Raw genomic sequence first — 12,879 nt, 5'->3', positions numbered from 1 at the left:
CAGATTTTTTGTATAACAAACAAATATAAAAATAACTTTCTATGAGATTTTGTTTGTTGAGGTATAAATGTAGATATTTCTTAGACATTAACAGTTGAAAAATTAATGATTAGCTTTAGAGAAATGTGCTTGTTCATGGACAGTAATACAATGGTATAAATAATGTTGGGAAAAACCTGAATAACCGTGACATCGATGACTGTTAGTTAACAACAGTCCGATGCTCTTTGCACCGTACTTGACGCACGTGTTTTTGACGGCTTTTTTGATAAATAAGGGTATTGTATTCAGATCTGCGTCAGCAATGTCTGGTGAGCGTATTGACGCCGGCGAATGCACTGAGATTGACGCTTTGATAAATTGACCCCTAGATATCTGTCCATCCTGCCAAGATACATATGTCATTCATATAAGTGTTGAGTATGTATTGTGATGACTTTAATATTTTCCTGGCACAGTGAACAATGGGGTTACATGAGTAGAGCGTTCTTTAACCTTAAAAAGGTATGAATGGGCTATTGTATGTGTAAGTTTTGAAGACCTACCAGTTTCTATTTTGAAAACAGGCACTTATCACATGAAAAGTCCTTTTTGGGAGCTTTTTGGTTAAAAACAAATGTGTGGCCGCATTGTGATTACTCAAGAAACTTGGGTCCTAAAAAGCATTTACAGGAGGAAATCTCAGATAGATTATGATTGAGGCCTACATTTTTGTGGTTCAGATAGTGCATGACATTTTCAGACAACTTTCAATTTAAGTCTATTATCAAACTGACTTTGTACTCTCTGAATCCTTTCGAGAATAGCATACCTAGGTAGGTTCAGGTGAAGTAATGCATTATAGTGCATTGCTGCTCTGGAGATGATATCTATATGTTTAACTTCTTTGTAGGGGTTAACTACATAGTTATATACAAGCAATAGAGCAATAATAAAAAGCTCTAACATCTTAGAGTATTTTCTTTTTGTGAATCTATGTCCCTTTAAAATATATCCGCTAAAATTAACTACCCTTTACAGTTTATTACCCTCCATCAAAGAAATACATTTAAGTACTGTATAGTGGCCAAACTGAAATATAGAGTTGTACGGTTCACCAGGACATTAACTGATTCATCTTCTAAATGTACAAAAAGTAATATCTTCATTGAATTTGTAATGGATGTCATTCTCTGAAGATTTCATGATAATTACACACATGTCTGGTTATGACCAATACACATGGTGTATTTTTTAAGCACAAGAATACCTGTTTAATAATATAAAATATCCTAAATCTGAGCTTATTATGGAAATAACACATCACATTCAACAATTTTAACCCTTTTGGTGGTGGTGATTGTGAACCAATATAATATCAATGTTATTTATAGTTTCCAAATTCTATAGTGAGTATATGTACTTACCAGTCATAACCATGGGGAAGTACATCCACTATCAGGATCACATTAGCAACAGGGTGTAAATACAAACCACTATCAATCAAAGCGCTAGATTACGAGTGGAGTGCTAAATTTTGCACGCCAGCAATAAGGGGTTTATCCCAGCTCTTAGCGCGCGTACTACAAGTTGAAAGTAAAGTAGTTTGCTTGAGCGTAATTAAATTGAACGTGCATCGGGATAGCGCAACTTCAGAGCCCTGGTTAACTATTACGCTCAACATAAAAAGGTGCAGAAAACACTTAAAAATTACATTTAAAAGTACAGTTACACTTATGATTACGCGCGTCAGGTTAGTGCGAATGAAGACCTTGTGTAAATGGTTAGGGCTTAAATAAAAGTTGCACTAAACACAACATTAATACATTAAAATATACTTTTAAACTCATATAAACACTATCTAATAAAAATTATTCATATAAATATTAATACATTTTATTACAAGGGTTCAATGGTATATTGCCGTGTATTTGACTGCAAAGGTCTATAATATATATTTGTGTCTAATTCTATAATAATATTTAATAATGTGTCTCACTGTGTATTTACTGTAAATATTTCACATTCCAATGTTCTTTACATAAAGAATTGTTTTTATTTTTATTACTAAGTAAATATTCCTATGTATATATCTGTGTATATCTATACCTGTATATATTCCTATAGATATATAGGTATAGATATATATTTTACATTAACATTATCATATATAAATATAGAAATATATATTTAATAATAAAAATTAAAAAAAAGAACATTGGAATGTAAAATATGAGTAACACGTTTTAGGTTTCGAGCTTTAGGTCTAACGTGGTGTCGGGTTAGCATACATGGAGAACTAGTAATCTTAAGGCACGTTATTTAAATATTAAATATAACAAATTAAAACAATGTTAAATAATCTAAATAATTTTATAGATGTACTAATTATATAAATTACGGTAACTATAATAATTATTAATAATTATCAATATTTTATATTTAATATTTCAATAACGTGTCTTAAGTAATTAACAAATAACAAACAGCCAATAGAATGCGAGCTCAATCATATTGGCTGATTGGATCAGCCAATAGGATTGAAGTTCAGTCCTATTGGCTGATTGCATCAGCCAATTGGATTTTTTCTACCTTAATTCCGATTGGCTGATAGAATTCTATCAGCCAATCAGAATCTAAGGGACGCCATCTTGGATGACGTCACTTAAAGGAACCGTCATTTAGTAAGAAGACTTCGTTGGAAGAGGATGCTCCGCGCCGGATGTCTTGAAGATGGACCCGCTCCGCGCCGGATGGATGAAGACTTCTTCCGGCTTCGTTGAGGACTTCGGCACAGCTTGGATGAAGACTTCCCCCGGTAAGTTGATCTTCAGGGGGTTAGTGTTAGGTTTTTTTAAGGGTGTATTGGGTGGGTTTTATTTTTAGGTTAGGGACTTTGGGCTTGCAAAAGAGCTAACTGCCCTTTTAAGGGCAATTCCCATCCAAATGCTCTTTTCAGGGCAATGGGGAGCTTAAGTTTTTTAGTTAGTATTTTATTTGGGGGTTGGTTGTGTGGTTAGTGGGTTTTACTGTTGGGGGGTTGTTTGTATATTTTTTTCAGGTAAAAGAGCTGATTACTTTGGGGCAATGCCCTCAAAAGGCCCTTTTAAGGGCTATTGGTAGTTTAGTTTAGGCTAGGGTTTTTTTTATTTTGGGGGGCTTTTTTTATTTTGATAGGGCTATTAGATTAGGTGTAATTAGTTTAAATATCTTGTAATTTGTTTATTATTTTCTGTAATTTAGTGTTTTTTTTTTTTGTACTTTAGCTAATTTAATTGATTTAATTGTTGTTAATTTAGTTAATTCATTTAATTATAGTGTAGTATTAGGTTTTAGTGTAACTTAGGTTAGGTTTTATTTTACAGGTACTTTTGTATTTATTTTAGCTAGGTAGTTATTAAATAGTTAATAACTATTTAATAACTATTGTACCTAGTTAAAATAAATACAAACTTGTCTGTAAAATAAAAATAAACCCTAAGCTAGCTACAATGTAACTATTAGTTATATTGTAGCTAGCTTAGGGTTTATTTTATAGGTAAGTATTTAGTTTAAAATAGGAATAATTTAGTTAATGATAGGAATTTTATTTAGACTTATTTAAATTATATTTGTTAGGGGGTGTTAGGGTTAGGGTTAGACTTAGATTTAGGGGTTTAACTAATGTTTGCGAGGTGGGAGTGCGGCGGTTTAGAGGTTAATACATTTAGTATAGTGGCGACGACGTTGGGGGCGCCATATTCAGCATCAGCAGCTCACAAGAGCTGCTGGTGCAACGCCGCCACCTGCAGACTCGCGGCCAATGGGCCGCCAGCAGGGGGGTGTCAATCAACCCGATCGTACTCGATCGGGTTGATTTCCGGCGATGTCTGTCCGCCTGCTCAGAGCAGGCGGACAGGTTATGGAGCAGTGGTCTTTGTGACCGCTGCTTCATAACTTCTGTTTCTGGCGAGCCTGCAGGCTCACAAGAAACACGGGGCATCAAGCTCCATTCGGAGCTTGATAAATATGCCCCTATAGCTTTGGTACTGTACTGAACAGTAAAGGCAATGTGGCCAATTTATCATAGTGCGAGCGGACATGATACAATGTAGCGTATTATGCCCACCGCACATCGATAAATGCCGACAGCATACACTGTCAGCATTTATCATTGCACAAGCAGTTCTTGTGAACTGCTTCTGCAATGCTGGCCCCTGCATATTTGCGGCCAATCGCTGCCTCATAGCTTGCGGACAAGTTATGGAGCAATACTTCTGTTTCCAGCGAGCCTGAAGTAGCTTGATAATTCGGCCCCAATGGGTCTAGCTGTAGATTAAAATCTATTAGTTTTATGCATTTGTAATGAAAATAGGGATATTCTTTTTTTTAATATCCAAACAAATGCACCAACATTTTTAAAGAAAAACTATATATACTAATTGAATTTGTTAGTATACATTTGTTTCATTTAAATTATGTTTTTAAGGTAAAACACTTACCAATAGCGAGCTGAGGAGCTGCGCTAATCCGGAGCCTTCTTCACAGAGCACAGGGCGCGCTGATACGGGGCTTAGCATGGCAGATCACAGAGCATGCGCTATAGGAGAAGATAGCAAAGGAACATTTGCATTTGTTTTACGGAAAAGGAATGTAAATGTTACAGAATATTCCGTTTTTGTTTCATTTTAAATGTAACAAATAACGAATAGTGCAGTGAACAAATATTCAGAAAACGTATTTTTCAGAATATTCGTTCTGAAAGATTTGTCTGAAACAATTTATTTTTGCTGCTGCTCAAGTCTACAATCAAATGCATAATTTAAAAGATTAAAGAAGGTAAAATAGAACCTCCTCCGTTTCTGTTTCTTCTAATTTATCTGTTATAATTTATTTGCAGTGGCTCACTGAGACATCTGATATTGGAGTTCTCTGCAATCAAGAACTACTCAGATTCAGTTATTTATTGCTGATAATAAACCTAAGTTCTGTTCCTGTTACCCACTATAGCTTTTTCCTACCTGGCAATATTAACTTAAATAACCTATTTCTCAGACTCAGCGTAACTTAGAAGGATATCAGAACTGTGGTTTGAAAGAAGACAACCCACATTTTAACACAGAAGGTTATCTGACCCACATTTCATTACATGATAAATGTGACAGTTGTAGAATCCTAACTTATTACATAACAAATTTACACTTGGCCAAAAAATAAATAAATACAATTACTGGAAAAAAAAGAGAATCCCCTCTTTTAAATATTCACATTACCCTCTAGATATCTTGTATTTAATATACAAATTTAATTAAATGATAATATACCAAGTACAAAAAGGTAAATGGGCGAGGGCACTGAAATTGGGTCTCTTTCTTGGACAATAATAAATCTATACACTCAAGAGACCCTCATTTAAAGGAGAAGAGTTTGCTTTCTTTCATGTAATTAGCAAGAGTCCATGAGCTAGTGATGTATGGGATATACATTCCTACCAGGAGGGGCAAAGTTTCCCAAACCTCAAAATGCCTATAAATACACCCCTCACCACATCCACAAATCAGTTTTACAAACTTTGCCTCCCATGGAGGTGGTGAAGTAAGTTTGTGCTAGATTCTACGTTGATATGCGCTTCGCAGCAGGCTGGAGCCCGGTTTTCCTCTCAGTGTGCAGTGAATGTCAGAGGGATGTGAAGAGAGTATTGCCTATTTGAATTCAATGGTCTCCTTCTACGGGATCTATTTCATAGGTTCTCTGTTATCGGTCGTAGAGATTCATCTCTTACCTCCCTTTTCAGATCGACGATATACTCTTATATACCATTACCTCTACTGATTCTCGTTTCAGTACTGGTTTGGCTTTCTACTACATGTAGATGAGTGCCCTTGGGGAAGTAAGCCTTATTTTTTGTGACACTCTAAGCTATGGTTGGGCACTTTTATATAAAGTTCTAAATATATGTGTTTAAACATTTATTTGCCTTGATTCAGGATGATCAATATTCCTTATTTCAGACAGTCAGTTTCATTATTTGGGATAATGCATATGAATTAAAACATTTTTTCTTACCTTAAAAATTGACTTTTTTCCCTGTGGGCTGTTAGGCTCGCGGGGGCTGAAAATGCTTCATTTTATTGCGTCATTCTTGGCGCTGACTTTTTTGGCGCAAAAAATTTCTTTGTCATTTCCGGCGTCATACTTGTCGCCGGAAGTTGTTTGTGTTTACGTCATTTTTTTGACGTTTTGCGCCAAAAATGTCGGCGTCACCGGATGTGGCGTCATTCTTGGCGCCAAAAGCATTTGGGCACCAATAATGTGGGCGGCTTTTTTGGCGCTAAAAAATGTGGGCGTTATTTTTGTCTCCACCTTTTTTCTCACATTATTTAAGTCTCATTTTTCATTTGCTTCTGGTTGCTAGAGGCTTGTTCATTGGCATTTTTTCCCATTCCTGAAACTGCCTTTTAAGGAATTTGATAGATTTTGCTTTATATGTTGTTTTTTCTCTTACATATTGCAAGATGTCTCAGATTGACCCTGGATCAGAAGCTACTTCTGGAAAAACGCTGCCTGATGCTGGTTCCACCAAAGTTAAGTGTATCTGCTGTAAACTTGTGGTATCTGTCCCTCCGGCTGTAGTTTGTGATGAATGTCATGATAAGCTTGCTAATGCAGATAGTATTTCCATTAGTAATATACCATTACCTGTTGCTGTTCCATCAACATCTAATACTCAGGATGTTCCTGTTAATATAAGAGATTTTGTTTCTAAATCTATTAGGAAGGCTATGTCTGTTATTCCTCCTTCCAGTAAACGTAAAAGGTCTTTTAAAACTTCACATTTTTCAGATGAATTTTTAAATGAACATCATCATTCTGATTTGTCTGTTTCTGATGATGATTTTTCTGGTTCAGAGGATTCTGTCTCAGATATTGACACTGATAAATCTTCATATTTATCTAAAATGGAATTTATTCGTTCTTTACTTAAAGAAGTTTTAATCGCATTAGAGATGGAGGAATCTAGTCCTCTTGATACTAAATCTATTAAGCGTTTAAATTCGGTTTTTAAACCTCCTACAGTTATTTAGGAAGTTTTTCCTGTCCCTGATGCTATTTCTGAAGTAATTTCTAGGGAATGGAATAATCTGGGTAATTCATTTACTCCTTCTAAAAGGTTTAAGAAATTGTATCCTGTGCCATCTGACAGATTAGAGTTTTGGGACAAAATCCCTAAAGTTGATGGGGCTATCTCTACTCTCGCTAAACGTACTACTATTCCTATGGCAGATAGTACTTCCTTTAAGGATACTTTAGATAGGAAAATTGATTCCTTTCTAAGGAAAGCTTATTTATGTTCAGGTAATCTTCTTAGGCCTGCTATTTCTTTGGCTGATGTTGCGGCAGCTTCCACTTTTTGGTTGGAGGCTTTGGCACAACAAGTGTCAGATCATAATACTCATAGCATTGTTAAACTTCTTCAACATGCTAATAACTTTATTTGTGATGCCATCTTTGATATCATTAGAGTTGATGTCAGGTATATGTCTTTAGCTATTTTAGCTAGAAGAGCTTTATGGCTTAAAACTTGGAATGCAGATATGTCTTCTAAGTCAACTTTGCTTTCCCTTTCTTTCCAAGGTAATAAATTGTTTGGTTCCCAGTTGGATTCTATTATTTCAACTGTTACTGGGGGGAAAGGAACTTTTTTACCTCAGGATAAAAAATCTAAAGGTAAATATAGGGCTGCTAATCGTTTTCATTCCTTTCGTCAGAATAAGGAACAGAAGCCTGATCCTTCCCCTAAAGGAACAGTTTCTGTTTGGAAACCATCTCCAGTCTGGAATAAATCCAAGCCTTTTAGAAAGCAAAAGCCAGCTCCCAAGTCCACATGAAGGTGCGGCCCTCATTCCAGCACAGCTGGTAGGGGGCAGATTACGATTTTTCAAAGAAATTTGGATCAATTCGATTCACAGTCTTTGGATTCAGAACATTGTTTCACAAGGGTACAGAATAGGTTTCAAGGTAAAGCCTCCTGCAAGAAGATTTTTTCTTTCTCGCATTCCAATAAATCCAGTGAAGGCTCAAGCATTTCTGAAATGTTTTTCAGATCTAGAGTTGGCTGGAGTAATTGTGCCAGTTCCAGTTCTGGAACAGGGTCTGGGGTTTTACTCCAATCTATTCATTGTACCAAAGAAGGAGAATTCCTTCAGACCAGTTCTGGATTTAAAAATATTGAATCGTTATGTAAGGAAACCAACATTCAAAATGGTAACTATAAGGACTATTCTGCCTTTTGTTCAGCAAGGGCATTATATGTCCACAATAGATTTACAAGATGCATATCTGCATATTCCGATTCATCCAGATCACTATCAGTTTCTGAGATTCTCTTTTCTAGACAAGCATTACCAATTTGTGGCTCTGCCGTTCGGCCTAGCAACAGCTCCAAGGATTTTTTCAAAGGTTCTCTGTGCCCTGCTATCTGTAATCAGAGAACAGGGTATTGTGGTATTTCCTTATTTGGACGATATCTTGGTACTTGCTCAGTCTTCACATTTAGCAGAATTTCATACGAATCGATTTGTGTCATTTCTTCAAGAACATGGTTGGAGGATCAATTTACCAAAGAGTTCATTGATTCCTCAGACAAGGGTAACCTTTTTAGGTTTCCAAATAGATTCAGTGTCCATGACTTTGTTTCTGACGGACAAGAGACGTCTGAAATTGGTTTCAGCTTGTCGAAACCTTCAGTCTCAATCATTCCCTTCGGTAGCCTTATGCATGGAAATTCTAGGTCTTATGACTGCTGCATCGGACGCGATCCCCTTTGCTCGTTTTCACATGCGACCTCTTCAGATTTGTATGCTGAACCAGTGGTGCAGGGATTATACAAAGATATCACAGTTAATATCTTTAAATCCGATTGTACGACACTCTATGACGTGGTGGACAGATCACCATCGTTTAGTTCAAGGGGCTTCTTTTGTTCTTCCAACCTGGACTGTGATCTCAACAGATGCGAGTCTGACAGGTTGGGGAGCTGTATGGGGGTCTCTGACAGCGCAGGGGGTTTGGGAATCTCAGGAGGCGAGATTACCCATCAACATTTTGGAACTCCGTGCGATTTTCAGAGCTCTTCAGTCGTGGCCTCTTCTAAAGAGAGAATCGTTCATTTGTTTTCAGACGGACAATGTCACAACCGTGGCATATTTCACATCCCAGGTGTAGACAATTGGGAAGCGGATTATCTCAGTCACCAGACGTTACATCCGGGCGAATGGTCTCTTCACCCAGAGGTGTTTCTTCAGATTGTTCAAATCTGGGGTCTTCCAGAAATAGATCTGATGGCTTCTCATCTAAACAAGAAACTTCCCAGGTATCTGTCCAGATCCAGGGATCCTCAGGCGGAGGCAGTGGATGCATTGTCACTTCCTTGGAACTATCATCTTGCCTATATCATTCCGCCTCTGGTTCTTCCTCCAAGATTCTAAAAGAGCGTTCGTTTGTTCTGCTGGTGGCTCCAGCATGGCCTCACAGGTTTTGGTATGCGGATCTTGTTCGGATGGCTACTTGCCAACCTTGGACTCTTCCGTTAAGACCAGACCTTCTATCTCAAGGTCCTTTTTTCCATCAGGATCTCAAATCATTAAATTTGAAGGTATGGAGATTGAACACTTGATTCTCAGTCATAGAGGTTTCTCTGACTCCGTAATTAATACTATGTTACAGGCTCGTAAATCTGTGTCTAGGAAGATATATTATCGAGTCTGGAAGACTTACATTTCTTGGTGCTCTTCTCATCATTTTTCCTGGCATTCTTTTAGAATTCCTAGAATTTTACAATTTCTTCAGGATGGTCTGGATAAAGGTTTGTCTGCAAGTTCTTTGAAAGGACAAATTTCGGCTCTTTCTGTGTTGTTTCACAGAAAGATTGCTAATCTTCCTGATATTCATTGTTTTGTACAGGCTTTGGTTCGTATAAAACCTGTCATTAAGTCAATCTCTCCTCCTTGGAGTTTGAATTTGGTTCTGGGGGCTTTACAAGCTCCTCCGTTTGAACCTATGCATTCTCTGGACATTAAATTACTTTCTTGGAAAGTTCTGTTCCTTTTGGCCATCTCTTCTGCTAGAAGAGTTTCAGAGTTATCTGCTCTTTCTTGTGAATCTCCTTTTCTGATTTTTCATCAGGATAAGGCGGTGTTGCGGACTTCATTTAAATTTTTACCTAAAGTTGTGAACTCTAACAACATTAGTAGAGAAATTGTGGTTCCTTCATTGTGTCCTAATCCTAAGAATTCTAAGGAAAGATCGTTGCATTCTTTGGATGTAGTTAGAGCTTTGAAATATTATGTTGAAGCTACTAAAGATTTCCGAAAGACTTCTAGTCTATTTGTTATTTTTTCCGGTTCCAGGAAAGGTCAGAAGGCCTCTGCCATTTCTTTGGCATCTTGGTTAAAATCTTTGATTCATCATGCTTATGTCGAGTCGGGTAAAAGTCTGCCTCAAAGGATTACAGCTCATTCTACTAGGTCAGTTTCTACTTCCTGGGCGTTTAGGAATGAAGCTTCCGTTGATCAGATTTGCAAAGCAGCCACTTGGTCTTCTTTGCACACTTTTACTAAATTCTAATATTTTGATGTGTTTTCTTCTTCTGAAGCAGTTTTTGGTAGAAAAGTACTTCAGGCAGCTGTTTCAGTTTGATTCTTCTGCTTATATTTTCAGTTTTTTTCATTATAAAATTAAAACTTTATTTTTGGGTGTGGATTATTTTTCAGCGGAATTGGCTGTCTTTATTTTATCCCTCCCTCTCTAGTGACTCTTGCGTGGAAGTTCCACATCTTGGGTATTTATTATCCCATACGTCACTAGCTCATGGACTCTTGCTAATTACATGAAAGAAAACATAATTTATGTAAGAACTTACCTGATAAATTCATTTCTTTCATATTAGCAAGAGTCCATGAGGCCCACCCTTTTTTTGTGGTGGTTATGATTTTTTTGTATTAAGCACAATTATTCCAATTCCTTATTTTTTATGCTTTCGCACTTTTTTATTATCACCCCACTTCTTGGCTATGCGTTAAACTGATTTGTGGGTGTGGTGAGGGGTGTATTTATAGGCATTTTGAGGTTTGGGAAACTTTGCCCCTCCTGGTAGGAATGTATATCCCATACGTCACTAGCTCATGGACTCTTGCTAATATGAAAGAAATGAATTTATCAGGTAAGTTCTTACATAAATTATGTTTTTTCACGTGGTGGGTAATCTGGTCCTCCATATGTCACATGATTCATTAAAAATGGTGAGGATTTAACAAACTACATGCACACACTTTAGACCTCTTATTATAAGGAGCAGTGTCTCATTGTTAAATGATGGATCACATGACCCTCTAAAGTCACGTGATCGATGACACATGACAGTTACTTAAAGGGACATAAAACCCAAAATGGTTCTTTCATGATTCAGACAGAACATTTGATTTTAAACAACTTTTGAATTTACTTCTATTATCTAAATTGCTTAATTCTCTTGGTATCCTTAGTTGAAAAGCATATCTAGGTAGCCTCTGGAGCAGCAATGCATTATTGGGAGCTAGCTGCTAATTGGTGGCTGCACAAACATGCTTCTTTTTATTGGTTTACCAGATGTCTTCAGATAGCTCCCATAGCTGCTCTTTCAAAAAATGAAGAAAATTTGATAAAAGAAGTAAATCACATGCTCTATTTGAATCATGAAAAATAAGAAAAAGAAAAATGTTGTGTTTCATGTTCATTTAAATCACTGCATACTTGCTCTAGAGTTGTTAATTTGTAAATATATATAGTATTTTAATACATTTTGCACTGCACCACTCCATAAAAGATTTCTTGCAAACAGATTGTATTCAACTGCTATAAATGTCAATTTTGATTTTTCTTTTGAATATATTACTGAGTTATAAGCCACTTTTATTAGTTTCTAGTTAAATCATAGTTATACTTACTATTATTCTATACAAAGTTTATATTATTATGCTATGCTTGCACTGTAATTTCTTCCTGAAAAAAATAAAAATAATACAGATTTATTAAGAAGTAAATTGTATTATTGCTATTCTGACTTTAAAAATGCATTCCCTAATGCTTTCTTCAAGCCAAAACAAGCCTCCCCATGAAGTGTATAAAATTGATACACAAGATCTGTGTCCCAGTGTACTACAATATTGCTCCTCACAAATGAAATGCAAGGCTTTAGTTATATTCCCAGATGATGTTGTATTGATTAGAAAATATCTAATCTGCATATGCACACCATCTGTGCTGAAGAGGTGTAGGACAGACAGTAAAATGTGTCTCACTTGGACAGCTACGCAGAAATCACTAGTGTAACAATAATTGAATAATCTTGCATATGTGCCTACATTTCTACTTGTATTAGAATTGCTTTTTAACTCTGATTGTTTTAAAATGTTGAAAGCAAGAGAGAGAGTTAAGACTGTACTTTATTTAAACATTATTTAAGTAAATAATCTGTGTTGAATTGGTTTATGGGTGTGAGATTCACCAGAAAACTTTTATTCATACATTTTGTTTTATCACGTTCTATTAGTTATTGAACTACTTGAAGCTTGGCTTTGCAAAATACAAAATAAAATCCTTTAAAAGAACTGAAGGTCACAATGCGGCCCTCCAGTTCTCTTTAGGGACATTAAACACTAAATTAATTTTATAAAAATACTGTTGAAGTTTCCTCCACTTGCTCCCATGTTGAAATCTTGCGTTCACAGCTTTCCAGGGCAGATATGTGTTTGCATATATGCAGCAACCCTCTTCAGATACCTACAGTGATATCTAGGTTCCAAAATGGTAGCACTTAGAATTTGAAGTAGGTGCCTGAAATGTATTTAGGAAGCAGATTACAAGTGGAGCGCTAAATATTGT

Source organism: Bombina bombina, chromosome 10 (genome assembly GCF_027579735.1).
Source record: "Bombina bombina isolate aBomBom1 chromosome 10, aBomBom1.pri, whole genome shotgun sequence".
Classification (NCBI taxonomy): Eukaryota; Metazoa; Chordata; class Amphibia; order Anura; family Bombinatoridae; genus Bombina; species Bombina bombina.
Note: the sequence above shows the minus strand (reverse complement) of the source record.